The sequence below is a fragment of the Temnothorax americanus genome, unplaced genomic scaffold, assembly GCF_048541705.1.
Source record: "Temnothorax americanus isolate GAGA-0224 unplaced genomic scaffold, ASM4854170v1 Scaffold20, whole genome shotgun sequence".
NCBI lineage: Eukaryota > Metazoa > Arthropoda > Insecta > Hymenoptera > Formicidae > Temnothorax > Temnothorax americanus.
The window spans coordinates 2,861,352-2,873,770 of record NW_027509339.1 but is presented as its reverse complement, the minus strand read 5'-3'; the positions used below and the strand labels follow the sequence as shown (position 1 = coordinate 2,873,770).

At 34.1% G+C, this 12,419-nt stretch overlaps 1 protein-coding gene and 1 long non-coding RNA gene across 5 annotated transcripts in view; one reads left to right on the top strand and one right to left on the bottom strand.

Moving 5' to 3' along the window:
* Nachra7 (nicotinic acetylcholine receptor alpha7 subunit) overlaps window positions 1-12,419 on the bottom strand; it is a 194,668-nt gene that overhangs the window by 37,248 nt on the left and 145,001 nt on the right. The gene's annotated exons all lie outside the window — the stretch shown is intronic.
* LOC143897324 (uncharacterized) overlaps window positions 1-12,419 on the top strand; it is a 164,980-nt gene that overhangs the window by 9,045 nt on the left and 143,516 nt on the right. The gene's annotated exons all lie outside the window — the stretch shown is intronic.

Sequence of the window (12,419 nt, the reverse complement as noted above, 5' to 3'; positions counted from 1 at the left end):
CTACATCGTAAATTAACGTATAAAACAAGCCTACTAAGAATATACTTCGTTCAATCATAGTTTGATAAGCAAGTATTTTTTGCGACGGTATAGAGTATAAACTACATTAACGTTAGCATACGTCACGAACATTAAACGTATATTAATCAAACATTGCATGCACGAATGCACAGATGTAGTAATGTTTTTTTTGTACTTGAAATAATTTTTGCGAATTATTTTGTGTTCCTTTATGTAATTCCGCAAATAATTAGAAATTATATTAAGTTTCACGTTTTTCATATCTTAAAATTAAAGCTGATACACGTACGATGATACGTTATAATAATTAAAATATAATGAATGCTAACGATATTATTTATTGTTTTATCAGACCAAGCTTTACGATTTTGCGGAAGAAACTGGCGGCACAATTTACTATAGTTAATTACTTGGAATGCAACTATTACATTTAAGGAAATTGATCTGGGTATAATCGCTAACTGGTAGAATAGCCAAAACCTGACCCTTTCCTTTATGCGGTAACCGCATACGATGGGTTAGGTCCAGTTAGGTAATTGAAGTGTCATGAAAGGCGTTGGTATGCTCGTTAATTTAATCGGGAATCTTCATAAAGCACCATTGTGGACAATCTCTTCAAAACAAAATGACAATTATTATCGATATTAATCAAGCTCCATGCTATAACTTCATGTTATTAACTTTTTATTTATAATTTTATTAATAATTATTACAAGAAGTTAATTACTTTTTGATAATCATACGTATAATACCGTAGCTATATAGATATCAAATATATCGAAATAAATAAAATGGTGTCATGATATTAAAAATTTTGTAACATCAATTACACAACAGTTTTATTTATTCTTATCTTAAACCTTAATTTAATTTATTTCTATCTTAAACATTTAACTTTTATTTAAAATTATTTTTGTAATTTTTTTTATGAATGTAATTTATTTTAGAAACATTTAGAAAATTATATAAGATATTGAAAAAAAATTCATATACTCGCGTTGCTTTTATCATAAATGTCTCCGTACTTGCGGTCGGCATCTCTTTTTGGGAGCAAATTTCTCGTACAAGCCTAATTCGATCAAGCCGATTAGGTACATTGGCGAATTTACGCGCGCATTACCCGCGACCAAAACCTGACCTGGCAGCCGCATTTCGGTGCGTGTTCGTCGGTCGAGATACCATAAAAGCTTAGGCATGTCGGTGGATCGACATTCATTATGTATCGGCAAACACGACACGAGAGGATATAGGGTGGACAAGGGGATGCAAGGCTGGTGGGGGAAGAATGGCGGGTGAAGAACCATTGACGTGCCGGACATAGGATCGGCATAGAATTTAATCTGCTTTGGCTTGAATTTCAAAATACGCGATGGCTAATGCATATTGCCTTTGGCGCCGCTCCAAGTCGCCTATGCAGTCGAATCTACCTCCCGACCTCCTACTTTTCCCTTCCTCCCCAAGTCTCGTTTGCCATCATCATATATCTGTTCTGCCGAACTCTCCCACTATGTGTCCCACCAACCCCGTTGCTATCCCACTTCCCGGCCAGTGTAAACTCATTTTGTCATGCATTAAACGGCGCGAAGTATCACACCCCCTCCCTGTCCTCTTTGCCGCAACTTCTCTGTCTCTCGATATATATATATCTCTATTTCTTTATCTCTCTCATTTCTCATTCCCTCACTTCAAACGATATTTATGCCATACTAATCGAATATCTCCTTTATATGCGCTTGCATATACAAGCATTCACCCTTTCTCTACCGAGCACCGTCCCTCACACTCTCGCCTCGTTGCAGTGTCTATGACGATGGCCTAAAATTTGAGGACCATCTCCGCGTAGCCCAGCAACCAATTCCGTGGTCGCTTTTGCGGTAACGAATCTTACAATTAGTGTAATCGCGATTGTTGATCAACCTGTATACACGAAGCGGTTATTAAAATTATGGTTATTAAAATTAATGCAAGTAACTCTCTTATCAATATTTATGTCATTATTCGAAAACGATTGGACAGTAATAATAATTCAAACATTATCTTTTTTTTTAAAGGATTTAAGTTACCTAAATAATTTTGCACATGATTAAATTATGAATATCATATTTATTTCTTATTGCAGAAACAATAAATGCATGAGTAAAACTTATATTAAACAATTACATTTACAAATTTTCTTCTAATTCTCTAACGTTATTTATATTACGTGTAACACATCAGAATAGTTTAACGATAAATACAAATTAATATTTTATCAAGCGCACTTCTTGCGTGATCTTCCCATTGCAACTTGGAAAAAAAACTCGTCATTAACATCTAATGGAGAGGATGGGAATCAACGAAAGACGGAAAATTGCGCAAACGAAAAGGGATTCGATTATCGGCGATCCCAGTATCGTATCGAAACGAACGAAATGCGCTTAACATACTTAGGATCGTTTGTTCCACTACTCCGACTAGCGATCCGAATCAGTCTCATCACGGCTTATTCCCATCCGGAAAATGGTCGAAAATTGCTTTTTCGCATGCACACCGAGAAACGTCAGCGGCATATCCCATTATTCCGCTTCTGCTATCAAGTGCTATTGATACAAGAAATAGCTAGCTTTTGCTACTCGAAGATAATATATAAAATATTGCAGTATTGTTGCACATGTAATTAATGTAATTGCGCGTGTAATTAATTATTTATGTTTATTAAAATTAAAAAATTTGATATTAAATTTTTATGATCCTGAAAATCATGCATTTTGCATGTAAATTATAAATGTGTGCAAATCAAAATAATTAATCTCATTAATTTATCAAAATTATATCTATTGATTAATATATGAATTTATTTACAATTAATTGCACTGTCAAAAATTGTCGAGAAATTTTTTCCCTTCCTTTTCCGATTGCAAGAAAGATATCTAGCTGTAAAATAGTTAACTATGGCGGGAACAATGTGCACGAAGATCATAAAATTTTTATTAAGAAATCCCGCTTTTATTTTTCCTTACTATAAGTTGGAACCTCGGAGTTAAGAGGAACAAACATTCTGAAGTAGGAGCTTTTTTGTCAGCCGGCACGACAATTTAGTCTCACTCATGGACCACGAGATTTCGTTAAGTGTACTAAGAAACAGATGTTCTATTACGGGCGACACCCATCCTCAGATTGTCCTTCTACGACTCTGTGAAATACAGTCTGCTGCATTACTTCAACGATCAAAAATCTTTGTGCATGACTTAATGAAACAAACATGGAAAACAACCAAAGAAATAAATTTGTCAGTAATTTCAGAGAAGGCAATTGCGATTCTTTTCCGATTCCAACGTAAATCGATATAGAAATTAAAAAAACAGATTAAATGGTTTAATATATAGATATATAAAAAATATTATTTATAGAATTTTTTGAAATTTATAATTAATTAGAGAAGATGCCATTTTTGTTTGGGCTAGATTTTGGTAGCCTAATAATAACATTTCTGTGCGAATTTTGTATATACTTTTTCCAACTCAGTAAACTATTTATTTGTCGATCTTAACACTTTTTGTTGGAACAGTAATCCACATATTTAAATTAATAATCGATTTAACTATTGATGCTAATAAGTATCATTTTTAAATTGTTGTAAAAAATTTATTGTGAAAAATATCCCAGCCCCAGGATTCAAACATGGAGCTTTCTACAATCTGTGTGACGGGCGTCTTTATCAATTCGATCACTAAAATATGTGGTGATACTTATCATGTGGTAATTAAATTTTTTGCGATATTTTGGTTTAAATTACCAACAACAACATTCGTATTTTGTTTAATCCATATGTTTTTTTTTAATTCATCATCAATGGTACGACAGGCCAAGTTGAATCTTATAATCTCCTATAGTTTCTTTGAAAATTTAGTATCTATTTTAATTTTACGCCTGGAACAGATTACTTACTACTAGCCCACTAGCCAACCCTTCTAGAGGGTAAATTTTAATTAGTTTTCTATAATTAATACATTAATCTTTAATTTCTACTTTATGGGGTTGTGATTATTTCAACAATTTGTTTAACGTTTTGTTTAAATTCGCTATGTTTCCAATTCCCTTTAATGCTCGTCGATATAAAAGCCAGTCGATAGGGAACGCGGGTGTGAAAGTAGAATGAAAATCATTTAGCCAAACACGCACGTAAATCGTCGACTGATGCTATCGGTAGCCAATGAATTAGCTTTCCCGTGCACGATGAATCACTCTGATTTACTGGCAACTACGGAGTTGTATTTAAAAGGATTCACTGCTATATTATCAAGGATTATAAGAAAATCTGAGCGATAGAAGCACATTTCTTAGTCGCATTTACATTTATAGATCGACTCGGTATGAAAGAAATGTGTTCTGTGATAATAATTGCAAAATTAGGAATGGTCAGAATCGCTGATTTATAAAATGTATAGTATAAGTATTTTATACTTATACTATAAATTTTTTTAAACTATATAATATATTTTTAAAAATGGGAATCAAACTTCTAAATTTCGAAAGATTTTCATCTCTCTAACTGTAAAAAATGTTATCAAATAAGATTATAAATCTATGAAAAGATCTTTAAAACAACTAATGGACGATAATAAAGATTTATATAATAAAATAATACTTGTTGGATAGAGATTTTATAAGAATAATTACAAATTACAAAAAAACGTATGTAGCAGTAGTTTGACAGAACTTTGGTCAGACGGACGTTGCGTGCATAATATAATACCTACGTATTATACCCTTGGTTTAATTTAATCTCGTATTTTTATAATTGTAACGCTTCAAATAAAACATTTTAAATCTGTTTTATCCAAACATTTTATTTTCCATTGCTTTGTTATCGTCTAATAATATATTTTTTATTCAATATTAACATAAAGTTTTTTTTTATTACAAATTAACAGAAATATAACATTTTTTGTTCTATTTAAAACTTAATAGGTATGTTTTTATTGTCCATTCCTAGTATACGGGAAATAATTAATGTGTATACAAAAGAATATTGAAATTTCGATATATGGCATGAGAAAATCTTATACGTCCATTGATATCTCGGTGTACGCTATCTGATATCTTATGATTTTTCAATCTCTTCAACAGGCATTGTATCGGTATAATGTACTTGTCTGAAGTACTTTCAATCCGCTTATAACACCGTATCATTATCACGCAATTTTACTCTAATAGAAGTGTCGCCGGAAGCGTTATGTTTCCTCGCATATAACATGGATAGCGGTTTGCATTTGCACTTGAACTTGCGGGATACACGGCGCTTCACGAGTTTGCATGCCCCGAAGTCATCGACATAGTATGGAAACGCGCGGTATGGGTGTATGCATTTGCCTGAAACATTAATTCACGACGATCGCATGGGAAGTAATGTGTCTACTAAACTATATATTCGCTCTTCCTTTGATCCTACGCGGGAACATAAAGTACGCGGTTGCATTCGCGCTATAATGTTAGATAGAATGTATATTCCGCGAATCGTGATTAATCTTTGAATAAAACGGCGATGAATCATCACGAGCAAACCACTGTCCCATGAGCGTTCTGCCAATATTCAAATGACGTCAGCTATTATGACAAGCTATAGTTCATCTTTCGCGAATGCATTCGGTACGCGTTAGCATAACGGATAAATACGCTTAGATACGTGATAGATAATATTACTAGGCGAAAAGATCTCTATAATTTTGAAATTGATGTAGAATATATAAATCCAATAATTCTAAAATTTCCGAAAATATATCTTTAACCGGAATTGTCAGAAAAATTTTGTTTAATTTCAAGATTATAATCTAATTTGCACCCCTGTAAGAGAAATTTATTTATTGTACATACATTATATAAATTGTTGCTTCTATTTTTTAACTTAAATACGTAGTAGTCCTATAATCTGGGCTGTAGGCAAAAGTTAATCTTTTTGTTGTAGAATGTGTGAAATATTCACACTAACATGGCAGCTTTTCGGAGCTAACCGCGCGTTATAGCGGAAATTCTCTTGTATCGCCAGCGTAATGCTGGGAGTACTGTGTTTATTTAAAAATGCCGACTTGCAAAATGTTGTTTGTAAGAGAAACTCGATTTTTTCAAGCGTTTTTCGAGCGCAGCACGACTTTGCACGATGTACAAACTAAATACATGCACTTTCGTTCGCGTTTACGCGCCAGTGGCATTCGTGTTTATCCGCGGAATTAACATCGCCGTATAATTTCTTGTCGTTAATTTACTGTTTTATGTATATTTCTTTTTACTGTACGGATTATCGCGGCCGTCCATTATTGTAATGCCGTCCATTATTAACTTAGAAGTTATTATTTCTTCTTATTTTTCAACTTTTTATCACGGTTTATCCATCGTCCCAGTAACCACATTTATGTGTAATTGGTTGTTTATCTTATTTACATTTTGACTTATTTACAACTTATTGTTATAACGGTATTTATATAAAATGGGATATTTATTTTTTATGAGAATTTTTATCAGAATTTTAAAAATGTTAAAAAAGATTTGTCACAAACGTAACTCTCATATTATTTGTAGAAAATTGTCATCTATCTTTTATACCTATCATATAAAACCACGAGTATCAAGCTAGTAATTTATAAACTTACTTGTAAGGATATCTTTTCGTAATTTCTAACAATAAATTCTAAGCAACAAATCGGCAATACTGAATGTCATGTTGTTTAATCAATCCATTTTTGACACTTTGGCAGACACTCTCGGAAAATAAACGCGTGCATTTATCATTATTTATATGCGACGGAACGATCAGTTATACTTTTCTACATAAAACATTGCCTGTTTCGTTGGAAATTCACGTGTTTGTTGTTTTCGCTGTTCGTGGCAATTTTCCGGGAAAAAAGAAACCATCAGTCGCGCGCTCCCTCGCTTGGGCCATTCGCCGCAAAATGAATTTTCGTCCCTATCGCTCACCGTTGACGAGTAGTTCATGAAAAATGGCCAAGTTGACGGATTGACGGACGAGTAAGAAGTGTAATAACAAATAACGGTCTACTTTCCTTTTTGGTTATTTATAAGACTTCGAAAAACAGCAGAAGTATCATAGCAAGCTGTTGCTGCAATCAGATTTTTCCTCCTTTAAGATGCAGTTGAAGTTATGGAGCGTTCTTGAAGCAAAAATTAAAAATGTGCAATAATTAATAAGGATTAAAAAGATAAATATAGATATTTATACATAAAACAATAAAATTGTAACAAAAACCTAATTTAAAATTAATAAAAAAAAAAAACAAGATAAAAGAGGTAGCAGAATAAAATTTACACGAAAACGGTTTCTGTGTTTTGTGCGAAAATGTATAAGTGCGAAAAAAAATCTTCAAGATACATGACGGTAGAAAAAAAATATGATCGACTGTTAAGAATCTATTATTCTCTTAACGTTATGGATCAATAAAGATTATTCTCTCGCATTTGTACATTTTGGCACAAAACGTAGGAACAATTGTTAGGAATTTTTCTTGCCAGTACGCTCCAATACTTTGGTTTAAACAGAGCACTTCCACGTTTTGACTGTTAACCATCTTATTCTTACAGTCAGAAATCTTAGAGATTGTTTTTTTTTGCACTTGTATATTTTATCACAAAACACAGAAATCATCATTTCCGTGAAAATTTTATGTAAACTTTTTATTTTTTGTTTATTAAAATTTTTTGTTATAATATATATATATATATATATATATGTTATTGTTTTATATTAAATAGATATATTTTTTATAATCTTTTTTATTTAGGGAATATTTGTAATTTTTTTTCCAAGAACGCTCTAAATTTTAATTATATTCTTTAAACGATATTGATTCGACTAGCAAATAAAATGTCACATAAAAATTAGAGCTATTGTATTGCAGTGTTATATAGTCGAGAAATATTTTTTCGCCAATGTGAAAGGAAGTCACACGTTGAAAAATTCAATCGTCAATTTCTTTGCGGTAAAATAAAGTATATATCTTTTTTTAAATAGAAAAACATATGTTATTATTAATATTATGTTCTGATCAATTTAGTTTTAATTACCATATAATGTACTTATGTAATTTAAATCTTGCAAGTTTCCGCATTATTATGCAACGAGATCATCAATAACAGATCGCATCAAATTCGTGCGAATGAATTCGGATAAACTCACAATAACCTAAATATAATTTCTATCTGATAACAATTATATTATTATTAGTTCTTTCATGAATGATATTTAATTGAAGGTTAATATGTGACACGGTATTGGTCGGGGTCACCGTTAACAAGCCAAACAGAATGTGGGATCGAGAGAGCGAAATGGCGCAGAAGCGCTCGAATGAATAATCGAAGCGTGCAGCGTGAGCTGAATGCGGAAAAATGTGAATGCATGCAAACCGTTTTTGATACACCCCCTGTGGGATATACTGGGTGTCTCGTCGCAGAACATTGAAGAACATTATATCAATATTTAATACTCCACTGTCGTATGACGATATTCATAAATATCAACTCGTTTAAATACGAGGATCTAGTTGGGTTTTCTCTTGAAGTTTTCTTTTGGTGTCACTTATCATGGTAGAAAGTACAAAAGCTACACCGCTCCTGGAATAACTTGAATATTGTATGTAATAATAGACGGACGGATCTAGAGAAATCGAGAATAGCGTCTATTAGATTTTCTGTATAATAAATCTAATCACAATTGCGATAATATAATCACGACTTGTCTTTCGTTAATAGTTTCCAAAGCTGTATGAACTTATTTAATACGTCGAAGAGACGACAACGAACACTTTTATCGTTGAATTTGTCTTACTTTACGCGATTAAATCGACAAAAATGGAAGTCGGGCAATCAAAGTCGCAAATCAACGGACAAATAAGTTCTTGCGCGGCGACCGCGCGTAGAGATCGGTCCATTAAACGTTTTACTTCGCCGGCAAGTTCGTCAGCTATTCGTTTCTGCTAATGCATCGCGAGGCGAAGTTTTAATTCGACAAATACGACGACGGCGGCGAACACCTGATGCATTACCTACTTAAAGACAATGGCGTGGCCGCAAGCGTTTCCCGACAATGTATTACCGTCGCGGACGCGCGCGCGCGGAGATACTTTCCCTGATTCTCTTTAAATGGTGGCGGTATAGCTTTGTTTTTAATGCGCGTGACCCAGTTGGCCCGGCGCTCCACTTTACCCATTGCACGTTGCACCTATCCCCGCGATAGCTTAAAATAAATTTACGTGGTGCATTCGTGATGATCATCCCGGATGAATTTCATTTGCGAAACGATGGAACGAGCCAGTTCTTCTGATATCACATTACGGATATATCGAATGATAAATCATAGCGTTACAGTTAGCGATATGTGATGACTGCAAATTAATAAGGAAATGCGAAAAATACAGCGAACGCTCCGTCCGAGTTAGCATTCAATTAGAACTCTCGCGTAAATCATTCTTCGGAATTGGCCGTCGTATACTTTTAGAAACTCGAAATGCGTCAACGCTCTGCCGGTAAATACTATTTACTAATTAGCAACGTCTCAGTCATGCTCGAAATACGACGACAAGTTTGCGTCGTGCAAAATACCGTATGGTAATACGAGCGTCTTTTAACGGCTCGATGGTACTTCGAGTTGTTAACTATTTTATTACGTCTTGTAAATGAGATTCGCCATTCGACTAAAGCGATACGCGATATCGTTGATATCACGTCGACGTGAAAGATGCGTCAACGTTTCACGACGTGTCTCCCTTCCATTGCTTCCGCTTTTCCGGCGTCGACTTCCGCTTTCTCAGTTAATCCAGTAAAAACGTACAGTATTCTGGACCGGTAATCGCGCGCTTCTTTAAAATCAGAGATACGGGAGATGAAACCAAGAGAGACGGCGATTTGCCTGGGACACCCTATGTGCAGAATATGCGCGATAAAATCGTCTCGGCGACGTGCACGTGGAGACCTGCACGGGCCTGGATGAAAAGTGGAGCACGGGAGAATTGCGCCGTGACGAAGCGACAAAGCAGTTAAGTGATCGATCAGTCCTTAGGTGTGCACCATCTTTGCTAGTGACCCCCTGCAATGCCCCCCCCCCTTTCCCGGCTGCGTTATATATTACGTGGTCCGTGCCTACATAATAACGTTGGATGCATCGCATAAAGGCGTCGCGATGGAGAGCGATTATGACCGGGTGCATGCCCGACAAAACACACTTGCGGCGAGTATATATATAAAAAGAGTATATATATACACGACGTCTGTTGTAATCGAAGGTGCATCACGGCGTATCTCACGTTAAACTCGTATGGTTTAGGTTACTGCAAATAAATAACAAAACTTTTCATGCTTCGGTTTTTAGACAAATTTTCATAGAAGCTGGATCGCGGCTATAATTAACTAAAAATATCTAATACTGAAGATTATAAAATTATGAAAAATAATTGTATCCAAACAATTAGAATCAAAAGCCATGCGATCCAAGCTTAGGTCTTTGAAAGCCATTATATGTATATATATAGACATATATGTATACAGAAACTAATATAAGGCTTTCAAAGACCTAAGCTTGGATCGCATGGCTTTTGATTCTAATTGTTTGTATATCGTTACGATCCTATTTCTCTTATTATTAATTGTATCCAATCACAATGAAACTTTTTATTAGAGTAACGTCGTTTACAAAATCAAACAACTATTTGCATTAATAATTCCGTTCCCATTCCCGCCCCCCAAATAAGCATGACAATCAAAGAGTTTAACGAACAAAAATTGTGTACAATGCTGAGCCGTTTGTAATTTAAACTTACAAAATTTTGAACACAGTGAAATATAAATACTGAAATGATTATATTTCATACTTTCTACGTTCTCTTTTTGCTGAGCGAAGTTTTTGTAATGAAAGTTTGCTTTATCTGTCAGTGAGGGCAAAAAGCGAAAATTAAATAGCGGAAATTTTCCTCACCCAGGTGTGTAAATAATTCACGGCGCGAGCAATTCGCATTGTGAGGAAACGTGTCGAGGCTTGCGCTCTAAAATAATTCAACGAAGTTTTATCGATCAATTTGCAATTTACTTCGAGCGTAAACCGTCTTTGTAACTGACCCGATGACCTGCGGTACATAATATGGTCGCACGTTAATGTTGGTGCGGTACATAGACGCAACTATGTGATGGACGTTGCACGGTGCGTTTATAAACTTTCTCACGCATGCACGCACACTATGCATGCCGGCCTCGCGAGTAGATTGCATACAAAATAATGAAAAACGGCGCAGCGATGATAACGCTGCTATGTGTGCGATCAACCTTTCACGGTTAATTAATTAATGTATGCCATGTTTTGACACGTTGATTGAAAAGTAAATACAAAATTGTGATAGCCTGTTAAACAGGAATTTAAAGAAGAGGCATTTTGAAGTATAGTAGCAATTAAGTCTCACTATTACGCGATAAATGGTTTATTTCTTAAAAAATATACTCAACTTGCAAAATAATAATAAAGCTTTGATCCCCTTTCAATTTTCCACAACAATTACGTTGTGGAAATTATTTTAAACTGCGTATATCGCGGTGAGCTGAGAGCCCAAATTTTTAAACAAATTATCATAGATTAATTAATCGATTAACTGACGCATCGCGGTCGTACATTATTGCTCCGTACCCCGATCTCGCAGTTTAGCATTATATTATGTGGTTACAACCATGCAAGGGCAACTATGTGAAACACGCTTGTATAATCGATACGTGCGATTTCGGCATATGAGCATCAACGTAAGCATGTACATGAAATTTTTACCAACAATAGCACACGTCGACAATATGCTTTATTAAAAGTAGAGAACTTCGTGAAAAATGCATGAAGCACGTTGTTACGGTTGTCATTCTGGAATTTGTGGTATTTCAATATTCACAGATGACATCGATAAAATATTACCGTATATTACAGTAATCTTTATTACGTATAATCTAAATCACCAAATTAAGTTTAAATACGAAATAGATTATTTTAATTTGAGATTTTTTTTGTTACTTATTTTCTCATCTATCGTTATATTATTTTATATGTAATCTCATACACTTAATTACCCATAATTACACTACAAATACAATTATACGCGTTTACATAGGTATAGAGCTTTTTTTTCAAATATCTTCTAGCTGTTTTTTTACGTCAAATTTTATTTATACCAATTGATTGCATATGTTACGCTTACATTATGTATTATAATAATATTATACATCACATAATGGTAGACATATATTTAAATAAATGTTTTAATTGCATCATTAAAAAATTTCTTTTTGGTACGTCTACTCTGAAAAACGATAATTACGTTGAATATTTTATATGTTTACGTTCCCGAGAACTACGTCAATTAAAAAAGTATGTGAGTTGAATGAAA